This window comes from Sinocyclocheilus grahami, unplaced genomic scaffold (genome assembly GCF_001515645.1).
Source record: "Sinocyclocheilus grahami isolate Dianchi unplaced genomic scaffold, SAMN03320097.WGS_v1.1 scaffold1377.1, whole genome shotgun sequence".
Lineage (NCBI taxonomy): Eukaryota > Metazoa > Chordata > Actinopteri > Cypriniformes > Cyprinidae > Sinocyclocheilus > Sinocyclocheilus grahami.
Window position 1 is genome coordinate 184879 of NW_015506556.1, and position 13687 is coordinate 198565.

General features: G+C 36.9%; 1 pseudogene; it reads right to left on the minus strand.

The window, feature by feature from the left end:
• Window positions 1–54: 54 nt before the first annotated feature.
• LOC107569738 (serine/threonine-protein kinase ATR-like) overlaps window positions 55–13687 on the minus strand; it is a 25595-nt pseudogene continuing 11962 nt past the window's right edge.

Consider the following 13687-nt stretch of genomic DNA (forward strand, 5'->3'; position numbering starts at 1 on the left):
GAATAATAAATAAACTCATTCACATAATTGTAATGCAGGTCCCACATAGCCCGTGTCTGTTTTTTATTATTCCTGACAGCTAAAACATTCACTGCCATACATATGTGAAAAACATTCAGTAATATTAAACAGAACAGCGACAATATTATTTTGATGTATGCTATTATTTGACGTAATCGGGGAAATTGCAATACATCTAGTAGCATTTATACTACGCATAGCTACAGTATATTTTAAAGCAGATGACAGGTTGATTTGTAAGAAGAAGAAGAAAAGGATGTTATTGTGCACTTCGTTTGACTGAAACACTTCGTTAATAACGATATCTTTTAACTGTAACTCAAATTTGATACCACAAGGACAGTCTGTGTAGCTTATAAAATAGGTCACACAAGTAGCATATATTACGACAAGATTGAGCATTATGTGGCTCTATAACGTCCAATAAACAACGGGTCATTCTAACGGTAATGAGCCAATCGTAAATGCCTGACAATAACAAAATTCCATTGATTTTATATTTAGGAATAACTCCTGTTTGTAACGTACTCTGCCCTAACGTAACGTTACTGGCTTGCAGTTCGTCGTTCGATTTCATTTGAGCAACGCCTTGATACACACGTTTTTGCCTAAAACAAAGTACACTGAATTCCAATAAATAAACAAATTCGAATGGCACGCCATTTCAATACATACCTGAAGCAGATTGTGACAGAAGGCGTTTGGCGGGAGATGGTGGCTCACAGGCGCGTGACAAGATGGGATGCTCTGGCTGTCAGCGAGCGTGTGAAGATAATTACGATAGCCAATCAGAAGACAGAATAACGCTCACAACACAGCATCATCACTCACTGATCATACGCCTGGATACAATGAGCGCGGAACGTTCTCACACTCTGTGGACACTGAAATATCACTGTCGGGCTTTCATAACATTTCTGGTTGAGAAACATAAAGCCTCTGGGCTCATCTCAAACGGAAAAAGCAATATTAACAAATATATTCCCCTAAAAAAAATGAAAGAAAACCGGTGTATCACAACCCACTAATACCACTCCAGCTATATTTAAAAAAAAAAGCTTATTTGAATCCGCAGAATCATTTAAAATATTTAGTGCTAAAAGCTAATGCTAATATTTTACTTGTGAATTCCTTCAAAACAAAACACAAAAGAATGAAGCTTCTTGAAATGTGAACTAAATGTAATTAACCTTTTGAGGAACACTGAAAATAACACTGACAAACATAACCATTTTTGAAAAAAGGCAGAGCTAAACAGAAATATTATGCTCTCCAACTCTGAAGTGCAAAAGTCGATCACAGATAAGGACCCCATCCAAGGTACATGAGGCACAGGAGGTTATCATCCGTGGCTTCCCGAATGAGGTAGTGTACATGGCCCTCAATGGACAGAGGCAGGCCCATCACTTTATTCCTGTTCTTGATCACTCCCTGAAGACGCTGCTCTATGTCCAGAACATGAGTCTTAGCCTAGAGTGGAACAAAATCAAATTATGGCTATTTACAACTCATTACTTAATCTATAGTTAAAATGCAGCAGCTCAAATTGCATGTAAAGACGAGACACTTAAAGTACTCAAAGCAGGTGTATTCTAATTTCTAACCATAATGCCTTATGTTTATTCATAATTCAAGCCTGCTTAGCTGAATATAAAAGCACATATGATAGACGTCATATAGGTAAGGATCTTCATTCAGGCTGAAGTTACTAAGTACCTTCTCATTGAGGATCTCTCCAGATTCATTGACAGGTTTACTCCACTCTACCAAAGGATCATGCAGGAATGTTTTTAAAACACTGGTGAAATGGAATAAAAAGACACCATGAAATTTTAAGTATTATACAAATACTGTATGAAATTGTTCAACTCATTACGCAAATCAAACACACTCAACATACACACTCAAACACACTCAACCAAACACAAATCAAACACACTCAACGCTACTGTGCATTCAACAAGAACATAACAGTGTTTACAGGTAAAGTAGCTTACTTATTTAATGCACTAATTTACAATTGAGAAAAGCATTGGATTTTAAGCTCAAAAGAGATTATTTAGATTGCAAAAAAAATACATAAAAATCATAAACAGTGTTACAAATTCATTAAAATAATTAAAATATTCATATTGAATATTTTGCCTTGGTTGTTGTAGTCCAATGCATATGAGGTTGAACATTTAACCATAAACATAATCTTAACCCTCTGGGGTCCGAGGGTGTTTTGGGGCCTGGAAAAGTTTTGACATGCCCTGACATTTGTGCTTTTTTCAGTTGCTTACAAACATTTGAATGTCTAAAGTATAATAACACTGTAATCAGCACAAACTGGGCTACAATAATATGTGGGCAGCATGTATGTACGTGATTGTGTTTTTGAGAAAACAACGTTTATGCATATTTTAAAGTCACTGAAATAAGGCCATAAAACACATACAGAACATTTGATCACAAGACTTTTGAGAACTGATCTTGAAGTCTAGAGTTTTTGCTTCAAAATTATGTGAAAATCCGCGTTAGTATCTGCGTTAGTCGACCCCAAAGGGTTAATCCGTAACATCTGTCATAAAAAAAAGAATACTGGTCAATCTTTAACCATTGATAAATAATATACCAAAAAAGAAAAATAATAAACATCAAGTAGTAGTGAGAGCAACTGAGGTGATATGGATATGTATGTTTCAGCATGTATGATACTTCCGTTCAAAAGTTAGGGGCCAGTATGTTTTTATTTTGAAAGAAATTGATACTTGAAGAGTTCAGATGCAAAAAAGTGCCATTTGAAATGTTCTTATAAAATGAGCATTTTTATCAGGCTCCTATGTGTAGGTTCAGTAATTTCACTTTAATGGCAATGAATAGGTTCTTTTCATTGCCATTCAAGTGAAATAACTGAACATAAACATAGGAGCCTGAGAAAAATGCTCATTTTAGAAGAAACTTTCATGCGGCACTTAGAGGCTATTGCATCTGAACTCTTCACTTATTTCATTAACATTAAATTTGATCAAAAGTGACAGTAAAGACATCTGTAAGGTTACACAGGTTTCTATTTCAAATAAAGGCTGTTCTTTTAAACCTTCTATTTATCAATATTTTTTCAGAATTGGAAAAAGAATGCATCATGGTTTCCATTACAATTATTAAACAGCACAAAAGTTTTTAACACTGATAATAATAAATGTTCCTTGAGCACCAAATTAGCATATCAGAATGAATTCTGATGGATCATGTGACACTGAAGACTGGAGTAATGGCTGCTGAAAATGGTCATCACAGGAATAAGTTACATTTTAAAATATATTAAAACAATAACAGTTATTATAAATGATAATATTTCACCATATAACAGTTAGTCCTGTATTTTTAATCAAATAAATGCAGCCTTGGTGAGAATAAGAGACTTATTTCAAAAATATTTAAAAAAAAATCTAATCAACCCCAAACTTTTGAACTGTAGTGTAAGTTCAGAGATGTTCACCTCATGAGTGGCTCTCTCTGGTCCCTCATGAGTCTGAGTGTGACTTCACAGGCCTGTCTGAACAAGCCCTTTGTGCCCATCGGCCCCATCGCATGAACCATGTTCTGAGTGAGCCGGAAGGGAACCACATCAGGAACATCAAATGTCTCTCCCTTAAGCACCAAAAACACATTTATTCTTCAGTTACCCCAAGATAACAAATATAGGGAGTAATAAAATTGTCACATTCCTCATTCATCTCACCTTGTTGAAGAGGCCGTTGAAGTCCACATGTACACACTCGCCAGTTAGGGAGTCAAACAAAATGTTCTCTCCATGGCGATCGCCAAGGCCAAGAATATAGCCCACCATAGACATGACCGCAGTAGAGCGACAGTAAGCAGACCTGCTGTTGTACCTGTGAAATGCCACATTTGCCCCGTGTGTGAAGACATTCAAGTAAGTGCTTTTCTAATGAATTACTCAAAATTCACTTTAATAGCTAATACTAAGAAACATTTAGCATATTACTGTGCAAAGATACTATGAATATGAATACAACTCTGAAAGCCTGTAATATACAGTATACCAAGAGGTGGGATCAGGAAACGTCCGTAGGAACCACTCGTGAAAAACTGGTGGGTGTCTGGCACACAGCACATCTTTGTGCAGCTTCAGCTTCTCCTGAAAAGATGCTGTTTTTGGCAAAATCAGCTTTCGCAGCTCTGTCCCACTGACATAGATCCCTGTTCAAAAAATACACCAATTGCACAATAAAAAAAATGGGAAGTGAAAACAGTCTGAAAAATACTAAATATTAAAACAAAATGTTTAACACTCTCTAGAATTGATTCTGATTAGTTAATCGATATTTCATGCCTATATACAATACATCACCATTCAAATAAAAATGTATTAATGTAATATTTATATATTAATATTAATGTATTAAAACAGAAATGTTGTGAAACATTATTATAATTTAAAATAAATGTTTTCTATTTGAATATGTTTTAAAATGTATTTTATTTCTGTAATGGCAAAACTGAATTTTCAGCAGCCATTACTCAGACTTCAGTGTCACATGATCCTTCAGAAATCATTCTAATATGCTGATTTGCTGCTCAATAAATATTTATTTTTATCGTTGTAAATAGTGCTGTGTGGCTAGAGAAATTGAACACAGGTGTGATAAACCACAGTTTTAACAGGGGGCAAACACTTTTTCACACAGGGCCATGTAGTTTTGGATTTTGTTTTCCCTTAATAATAAAAACCTTCATTTAAAAACTGCATGTTGTGTTTACTTGTGTTATCTTTGACTAATATTTAAATTAGTTTGATGATCTGAAACATTAAAGTGTGACAAACATGCAAAAAAATAATAAATCAGCAAGGGGGCCAACACTTTTTCACACCACTGTATATATATTTTTATTTTACATTTTTCCAGGATTCTTTGATGAATGTGAAACAGAAATCTTTTGTAACATTATAAAATGTTTTCACTCCCCCCTTTTTTTTTAGCAATTTAATGCATCCTGTCAAAAAAAAAAATCTTACTGCCCCAAAGATTTGAATGACAGTAGGCCTATGTATGTTTATTTATTCGGAGATAAAAACTGTAAGCTGATGATTATTACAAAATAAACCACTTCAGACTGATACAAGATTTTTTTTATGATCTGTGTCAGGATATATTATGTGACACATAGCATTACTCCATTATGACATACACTTTATATCCTTAAGAAGAGAACTAGAGGCTATGAAATTAGCACACCTTTCTCTTTATACAGCTTCATGAGGATGTGGCGTAAACCCGCCGTGTTGTTGACTATTATGCCACACTCTTCATTCAGAGGGATGACCGCGTATGTCCGAACGTGCAAATCCCTCCGTTTAGACTCTGCATCTTTCCTCAAAGACTAACAAAGGATCATTTTGATTAGGAAAGTTCTCAGAAAAATGCAGTTCATCATTCAAGTATATCGTGAACAGCACAACTCTAGTACCTTATTAATGAGACAGTTGAACTACATCAGGCGGCAATCTTTCCTCAGGTCATCTTTAGGTTTGCACATCATGGTGTAGAACTTTCCATCAGAGCCCTTGAGCGAGATCTTTTTTGGCTTCTGCAAGGATGCCAAGATCTCTACCTTCATGAATTGAAACGTATAATGATATCATGAATAAAGTATCATCGAAAATGAGAGTGATGCATTATGTGCTCAAAAACCGGAGTGTAGTGGGCCTGACTGTGTCATCGAAGCCAGCGAGGTAGACCCAGTGTCCTGGAAAGGCATCGTGTTTGGGGTTGGCTCCTTCAGTGGAAGGCAGGGTGGGGATAAGGACAGACTGCAGGGGTATGAGGATCTGACTGAAGGTGGGCTCTTCCACCAGTTTCTTCAGCATTTTGAAGTGTACACTCATGCTGAGGGTGCTGCTGTTCCCATCCACCTACACAATTAAACAAAAACACAGTCTGCCTGCATATGCAAGAGTAACCAACTGATTTTAAAATTAATGCCTAAGGGAAAAGTTGAGGAGTACTGAAGATTAATAATAAATGCACAAAAGCGGTTTCCTTGGAAATCGAAATATTATTTTCATGCTAGCGGTACAGTCTGTCCTACTGGTTTATTGCCGAGCTCCACCAGCTTGTCAGTCAGTCTGTTGGCATCTCCTATAAATTTCCCAAATGACTCATTCAAACTGACAGCCTTCTTCTGGATCTCCTTACATCTGTTCATTCGAGTTGGATAGGAGGACTAAAAAAATTAAAGAAGCATGTACATTACACAGTTCATTTCCATGAAAAGACATAATTTATGGTTGTAGATGTGACTGAGATGTATGACCTTTGACACAGCCGTCATCATCCACATAGCTTGTTGAAGGTAAGCCAAGAAAACCTTGGCCACAATCTCCATGAGCACAGCAAAGACCTCGTTGTTGGAGTGGCAGATTCGGGAGATGAGCTGTGAGAAGGCCGTGAGGAACTGGTAGGGTGAGAGGTTGCTGGTGTGTTCGCTGACGACAGAATTGATCTTAGCGAGCTCAGCACGCATTTGGGCTCAGTCAGAGCGGCCAGCTGAAAAAGAGGGAGGAAAAAAAGAGGTTGGTGTATCATGGTGGTTTGTTTTAAAGTGGTCATTTTTCCTTTCTCTTTGGAGTGTTACAAGCTCTTGGTGCATAAAGAAGATCTGTAAAGTTGCAAAGACTAAAGTCTCAAATCCAAAGAGATATTCTTTATAAAAGTTAAGAGTCAACCACGCCTACCTAAAATGGCTCATTCTAACACGCCCCCACATATCTACGTCACTATGTGGGAAGATTTGCATAACGTCGGCCAAATGTTCACGCAAAGAAAGAATGCGTAACTTTTATTCTCGCTGTAGTATTGTTGTTGCCACCGCCGCCATGTCGTGAAGACGCTGTGTGTTTCGTTGTGAAAGCGAAACTACTTTGTTTGGCCTTCCAAAAGAGGACACGACTAGAAGTCAGTGGTTAAGTTGTATTTACAACACTGTTCCAGAACAGTTCAACCCAAATATTCAGATGTGTCCAGCGCATTTTATGCAGGACTGTTTCCTGATCCTGGAAGAGTAGACTACAATGCCGGCTGTTCTGACTCGCAGACTGTAAGTAAGTTTTCATATTCACATGATGCTATTTGGTAATGTAATGTTCTTTGCTCGTTTTCTGTAGCTGCTTTTTGAATTACTGAGGAAATGTTAAGCATTATAATTAGTAACTTACGATGTTTCTATTAATTTTTTATCATGTTAAATACAAATTCAGTCATATTAAAAACATTAGGCTGCTTTTAGCCTTACGCTGGAGTTGGTTCACTTTCCCGCAATGAAACTAAGTAAATAATTACATAAATTAGCACGATAATATCGTGTATCGGCGATCCCAGGCTGACGATATGAAAATTGAGCATATCGCTCAACACTAAATTAGATGTAAATAGACGGCCCTCAGACAGAGCATAAACATAATTAAGAATGGGGCCGTTTAAAGGCAGCTGTGGGTATCGAATTGTAAGGCTATAAGTTATCTGTTAGTTCTGCTAAACTTTAATTACTAAAACTAAAGCTGAAACTATAAACTCTATAAAACTAAATAGAAATGTGTTCACAAAATAAAAAAAATTATTAATAAAACTAATAAAAACGAAACTGAATTTTATAGCAAATTTTAAAACGATATTAAAATAAAACGAATTAAAAAATTCAAAACTATAATAACCTTGCTACATACTATCCTATCCTAATAAATACAAAAAAGGCCAAAACTAAAAGAAAAAAAAAATCTTAAACAACATTTAGCTCAATTGTTATACCTTAGACCAGAGCCATTTGGCTTTCTCGATGAAGAGCTCAGAGAGGTGGGAGTTTTCAGCACTGAGCAGGGCGTTGAAAGCTGTTTGGTGATGACCAGCTCTTCTGGCCACACGTGCGCTCTGCAGCCAGCACTCACCGACCTGCTCCTCACATGAAGAACTGCAAAGAAGTCTTCATCAGCATAACAAACGCACTCTCAAATCTAATTATATCACCATTCAAACATAATAGTTACAGCATACTTAACCCTAATGAATTAAAATTATTTACAAAGAGAAATTTCAACTTCTCCTGAAAAGATGCTGTTTTTGGCAAAATCAGCTTTCGCAGCTCTGTCCCACTGACATCTCAGCCCCAAATCTGCATACATACATACAGTGCCGTGAAAAGGTTTTTGCCCCCTTCCTGGGTTTTTTTCTTCTTTTTTTTGCATATTTGTCACAATTAAAAGATTCAGATCAAACAAATTTTAATATATTACACAAAGATAACCCGAGTAAATACAAAATGCAGTTTTGAAATTATGATTTCATTTATTAAGGGAAAAAAGCTGTCCAAACCTGCCTGGCACTACATGAAAAAGTAATTACCCCCTAAATCCCTCTAATAACTGGTTGTGCCACCCTTTGCAGCAACAACTGCAATTAAGCGTTTGCAATAACTGTGGCAATGAGTCTTTCACATCGCTATGGAGGAATTTTGGCCCACTCTTTTTTGCAGAATTGTTTTAATTCAGCCACATTGGAGGGTTTTCGAGCATGAATGACTGTTTAAGGTCATGCCACAGCATCTCAGTTGGATTTAAGTCCGGACTTTGACTTAGCCACTCCAAAACCTTAATTTTGTTTTTCTTGAGCCATTCAGAGGTGGACTTGCTGGTGTGTTTGGGATCACTGTCCTGCTGCATAACCCAAGTGTGCTTGAGCTAGAGGTCACAAACTGACGGCAGGACATTCTCCTTCAGGATTTTCTGATAGAGTGCAGAATTCATGGTTCCATCAACTATGGCAAGTCATCCAGTTCCTGAAGCTGCAAAGCAGCCTCAGACCATCACACTACCACCATCATGTTTGACTGTTGGTATGATGTTCTTTTTATGAAATACTGTGTTGGTTTTACGCCAGATGTAACGGGACACACAACTTCCAAAAAGTTCAACTTTTGTCTCATCAGTCCACAGAATATTTGCCCAAAAGTCTTGGGGATAAACAAGATATTTTTTGGCAAATGTGAGACAAGCCTTTGTGTTCTTTTTGGTCAGCAATGGCTTTTGCCTTGGAACTCTCCCATGGATGCCGTTTTTGCCCAGTCATTTCTTATTGTTGAATCATGAACACTGATCTTAATTGAGGCAAGTGAGGCCTGCAGTTCTTTAGATGTTGTTCTGGGTTCTTTTATGACCTGGATGAGTCGTCGTTGCGCTCTTGGAGTAATTTTGGTAGGCCGGCCACTCCTGGGAAGGTTCACCATTGTTCCAAGTTTTCTCAATTTGTGGATAATGGCTCTGACCGTGGTTTGCTGGAGTCCCAAAGCCTTAGAAATGGCTTTATAACCCTTTCCAGACTGATACATGTCAACTATTTTGTTTCTCATCTGTTCTTGAATTTCTTTAGATCGCTGCATGATGTGTTGCTCTTTAAGCATGCTTCACTTTGTCAGACAAGTTCTATTTAAGTGATTTCTTGATTCAACAGGTCTGGCAGTAATCAGGCCTGGTTGTGGCTAGTGAAATTTAACTCTGCTTTCTAAAATAATGTGGTTAATTGCAGTCCTTTCATTGATTTAACAGGAGGGGGCAATTAATTTTTCACATAGGGCCAGGTAGGTTTGGACAGCTTTTTTCCCTTAATAAATGAAATCATTATTTAAAAACTGCATTTTGTATTTACTTGCATTATCTTTGTGTAATATTAGAATTTGTTTGATGATCTGAATCTTTTAAGTGTGACAAATATGCAAAAAAATAAAAATAAACTGAAAGGGGGCAAAAACCTTTTCACAGCACCATACGATCAATGGGAGAATTCCAAGTTATTTTCATCAAGTTATTTTTCATATTATGTTGAATTACAATTTTCCAGAAATATAAACAGCTGTATAAACAAACCTTTATTTATTTATTTGTTGGTTTGTATTTTTACAGGTTTGGTCCTTCATACACACTGTATCATTTAGCACAAATTTAATTGTAATTTTTTATTTATTTATTTTTGTTGTTGTTGTTGTTTAATGTGCAAAATTATATAGTGTTGAAATTCACACGTCACTGGTGTTACTATGTTTAACTTGTAGTTTACTTACTATGGCATTGGTCTGTTTGGACACTGGAAGCACTGAATTTGGCAGGTACCCATACAAATAAGAGTGTGTGTGGTTCTAACCTGGTCTGGCTCAAGTTGGATGGCTCTGTCATAGCAGGCAGTAGATTCACGCAGTAGTCCAATGCTCTCATGCTCCAGGATCTGCTCTCTCAATGACGGCCCCTCTTTCCTCAGAGCATTCACACCCCTCACGCCATCTGGCTCGTGCATGGCTGCATACATAGTCTAGAATAGAGCCAGCAAAACAGGCAGGTTACAACAGAACTTAAGAGAATCTGATTTCTAGACAAATAACAACAAGATAAATGTACATTAATGTGTGCATATTTTCAAATCCCAGGCATATTTGATAGATCAGATTGTATTTTATTTTATTACATGACTCTCTGGAATAGAGCATTGTACAAAATACATAACAGCAATTTTCTCAGGCAACCGATTTTCTATATATAATACAGTTCAAATGTTTGGGGTCAGTAAGTGTTTTTTTTTTTTTCCAAACTGATCAAAAGTGACAGTAAAATCTTTCTATTTCAAACAGATGCTGTTCTTCTGCACTTTCTATTTATCAAAGAATCCTGAAAAAGGTGTGTCATGGTTTCCATACAATATTAAACAGCACAGCTGTGTTCAACATTGATAATAAAAATAAATGTTTTATGAGCACTAAATTAACATATTAGAATGATTTCTGAAGGATCGTGTGACACTGTTTATTTATGTTTGATTGTATTTTTTACAAGTTTTGGTCCTTCATAGACTCTGTATCATTTTGCACAAATATAATCAGAGTCAAGCACCGTCCGGAACTATCCACTTTATAAATTCTATTAGGTTATGCTTTTATTCAGAAGTCAGCATGCGTGTGATGCCTCGAAATGCTGTCTGGATAGGGAGCGTGCGAGGTTTTGGATAACAGTGCATGGTTTTTTTCCTGTTGTGAAATGTGCAACGTTCCCATAACATTCAGAGAGCGTGTGGGCTGGCATGCACGTCACATGACCTCACTTCTTCATCATGTGACCCTTACACTGTCACATGACGCATGATTCGCTCTCATCTGATGCGTGCTTCTTCATGAAGAGAGCTTTACTGTCAGACGCTTTCATAACGTCACAACACGCCCTAATATTTATTCAGCAGTTTTTCTCTGCAGGCTGATGTTATGTCTGTGTGTGAAAGAGAAAGATTGTGTCTGAATATAATGCATGAGAATGAACTTTCATGTTGAAAAGAACCTCAAGGCCCTTTGCACAAATATATATATATATATATATATATATATATATATATATATATATGTCAATTTCTCAAGTCAATATTTCATGTTCATTTATTTATTTAGTCAGTAGCCATAACCAGTAAGCATAAAAACACATGCAAAAAAAATCTGTAGATTGTTAAGACCTGGAGGAATGAAAGATGGTCCTGAATGTTCTGCTTCTTCTCACGGATAAAAGACTCAAAGTGCATGACAGCATGTGTGTAGGCTCTGGAGCGGAAGGATGCCTTGGCCAGCACATCCTGAGGAATGCTGTTTAGAAAGGCCACTACACTTTGATACTCACTGCTCTCTGGGCCTAATGGGATGAAGAAAGAGCCAGAATTATTTTAATTTCACTTGAGTTACACACACGATACAGAGCTGAAAAATATAGCTTACATGTTATTTCTGTTGATTGTTTAGAATAAAATATTTTTATAGAAAAAAATTTCACAGCATAATGAATTGAGTCACATCAGTAGTGTGTTACTGATGCAATTTAAAGATGTGACCCTGGACCACAAAACCAGTCATAAGGGTCAAGTTTTTGAAATTGAGATAAATTAGAAATCTGAATAAATAAGCTTTCCATTGATGTATGGTTTGTTAGGAGAGAACAATATTTGGCAGAGATGCAACTATCTGAAAATCTGGAATCTGAGGGTGCAAAAAAAACTATTGAGAAAATCGCCTTTAAAGTTGTCCAAATGAAGTTCTTAGCAATGCATATTACTAATCAAAAATTAAGTTTTGATATACTTATGGTAGAAAAATTAAAAAATATCTTCACGGAACATGATATTTACTTAATGATTTTGGCATGAAAGAAAAATCGATCATTTTAACCCATACAATGTATTTTTGGCTATTGCTACAAATATACCCGTGCTACTTATGACTGGTTTTGTGCTCCAGGGTCACAAATGATCATATTTAAAGGGAATTGGTGAAAGTAAATTTTTTTTTACAAAGCACATCGGGCTGAAAAGCGAGGTGTGCTCTGATTGGTCAGCTATCCAGTGCGTTGTGATTGGTCGAATACCTCAAGCGTGTGACGGAAATGCCACGCCCCTACCATACTGTTGATGCCGTGTCCCGGAGCGATGAGACAAAAACATTAAAACCCATTATAAACGAGGCATTTGTTGCATCCAGTGGGGACATAATTACTGATTATAATGACTTATACTGTCTTTTTACGCATTGTGTTGCATCGTGCCGCGTAAACATAAAACCATGTCTGCATTTGTGATCGGAGAAATGACAAACAACAAGTGCTACTCTACACTGCTCAAAACTCACGTTTGAATCATCAGTGGCAAATCATTTAAATACGAAAACGTACTTACAGGTTGTGAGTCAGCATTATTTGTCAGCATCATAGACTGTATAGGGTCAGCATGAGCGCCGAAGGGGAAACGGGAACTGAATTCACCGGAACACCGGCATTTTAGGCTACTCTCTCAGGAAATAGTCCTCGTCCTCCATAAAATGCGTTGCACACATTTGAATATTTGGTTTGAGCTGTTCTGGAACAGTGTTGTAAATACAACTTAACCACTGATTTCTAGTTGTGTCCTCTTTTGAAAGACCAAACAAAGTAGTTTCGCTTTCACAACGAAACACACAGCGTCTCCACGACATGGCGGTAGCAGCAACAATACCACAGCGAGAATCAAAGTTACACCTTCTGTGAATGCAACGCAATGCCATCAAGTTAGCATTTTTAAACATTCGCTCACTAAAAAATAAATAATTTCTAATCAATGACTTAATAACCACAAACAACCTGGATTTTATGTTTCCAAACGAAACATGGCTAGAAGACAGCTGCAGTGCAACAGTCCTCAATGAAACAGCCCCTCCTAACTTTACTTTCATGAGTGTCTGCAGGACTGTTAGGAGAGGTGGAGGTGTAGCTGCTCTATTTAAAGATGTCTATCAATGTCCATTGTTATTAAGGACGTAGCACTATCTGATCACTTCTGTATTTTCTTTGATATATTGATCTCTGCTACCACTGAATCTAGATCTGTCTCTATCAGTTCAAAAACACTAGTGTGCTATTTTGGAGGCTATATCTTTAACACCAAGCATTTCTACAGAATCTGTTGATCTTCTCCTTGATTCTTTTAACTCAAAAGTTAAAAATGTTATTGATGACATTGCTCCTGTGAAAGTCAGCAAGAAGACTGTCAGACAGAAATCAGCTTGGAGAAAATCAACAGCAGTTCAGAGTATGAAAAGACAATGCAGAAAAGCTGAG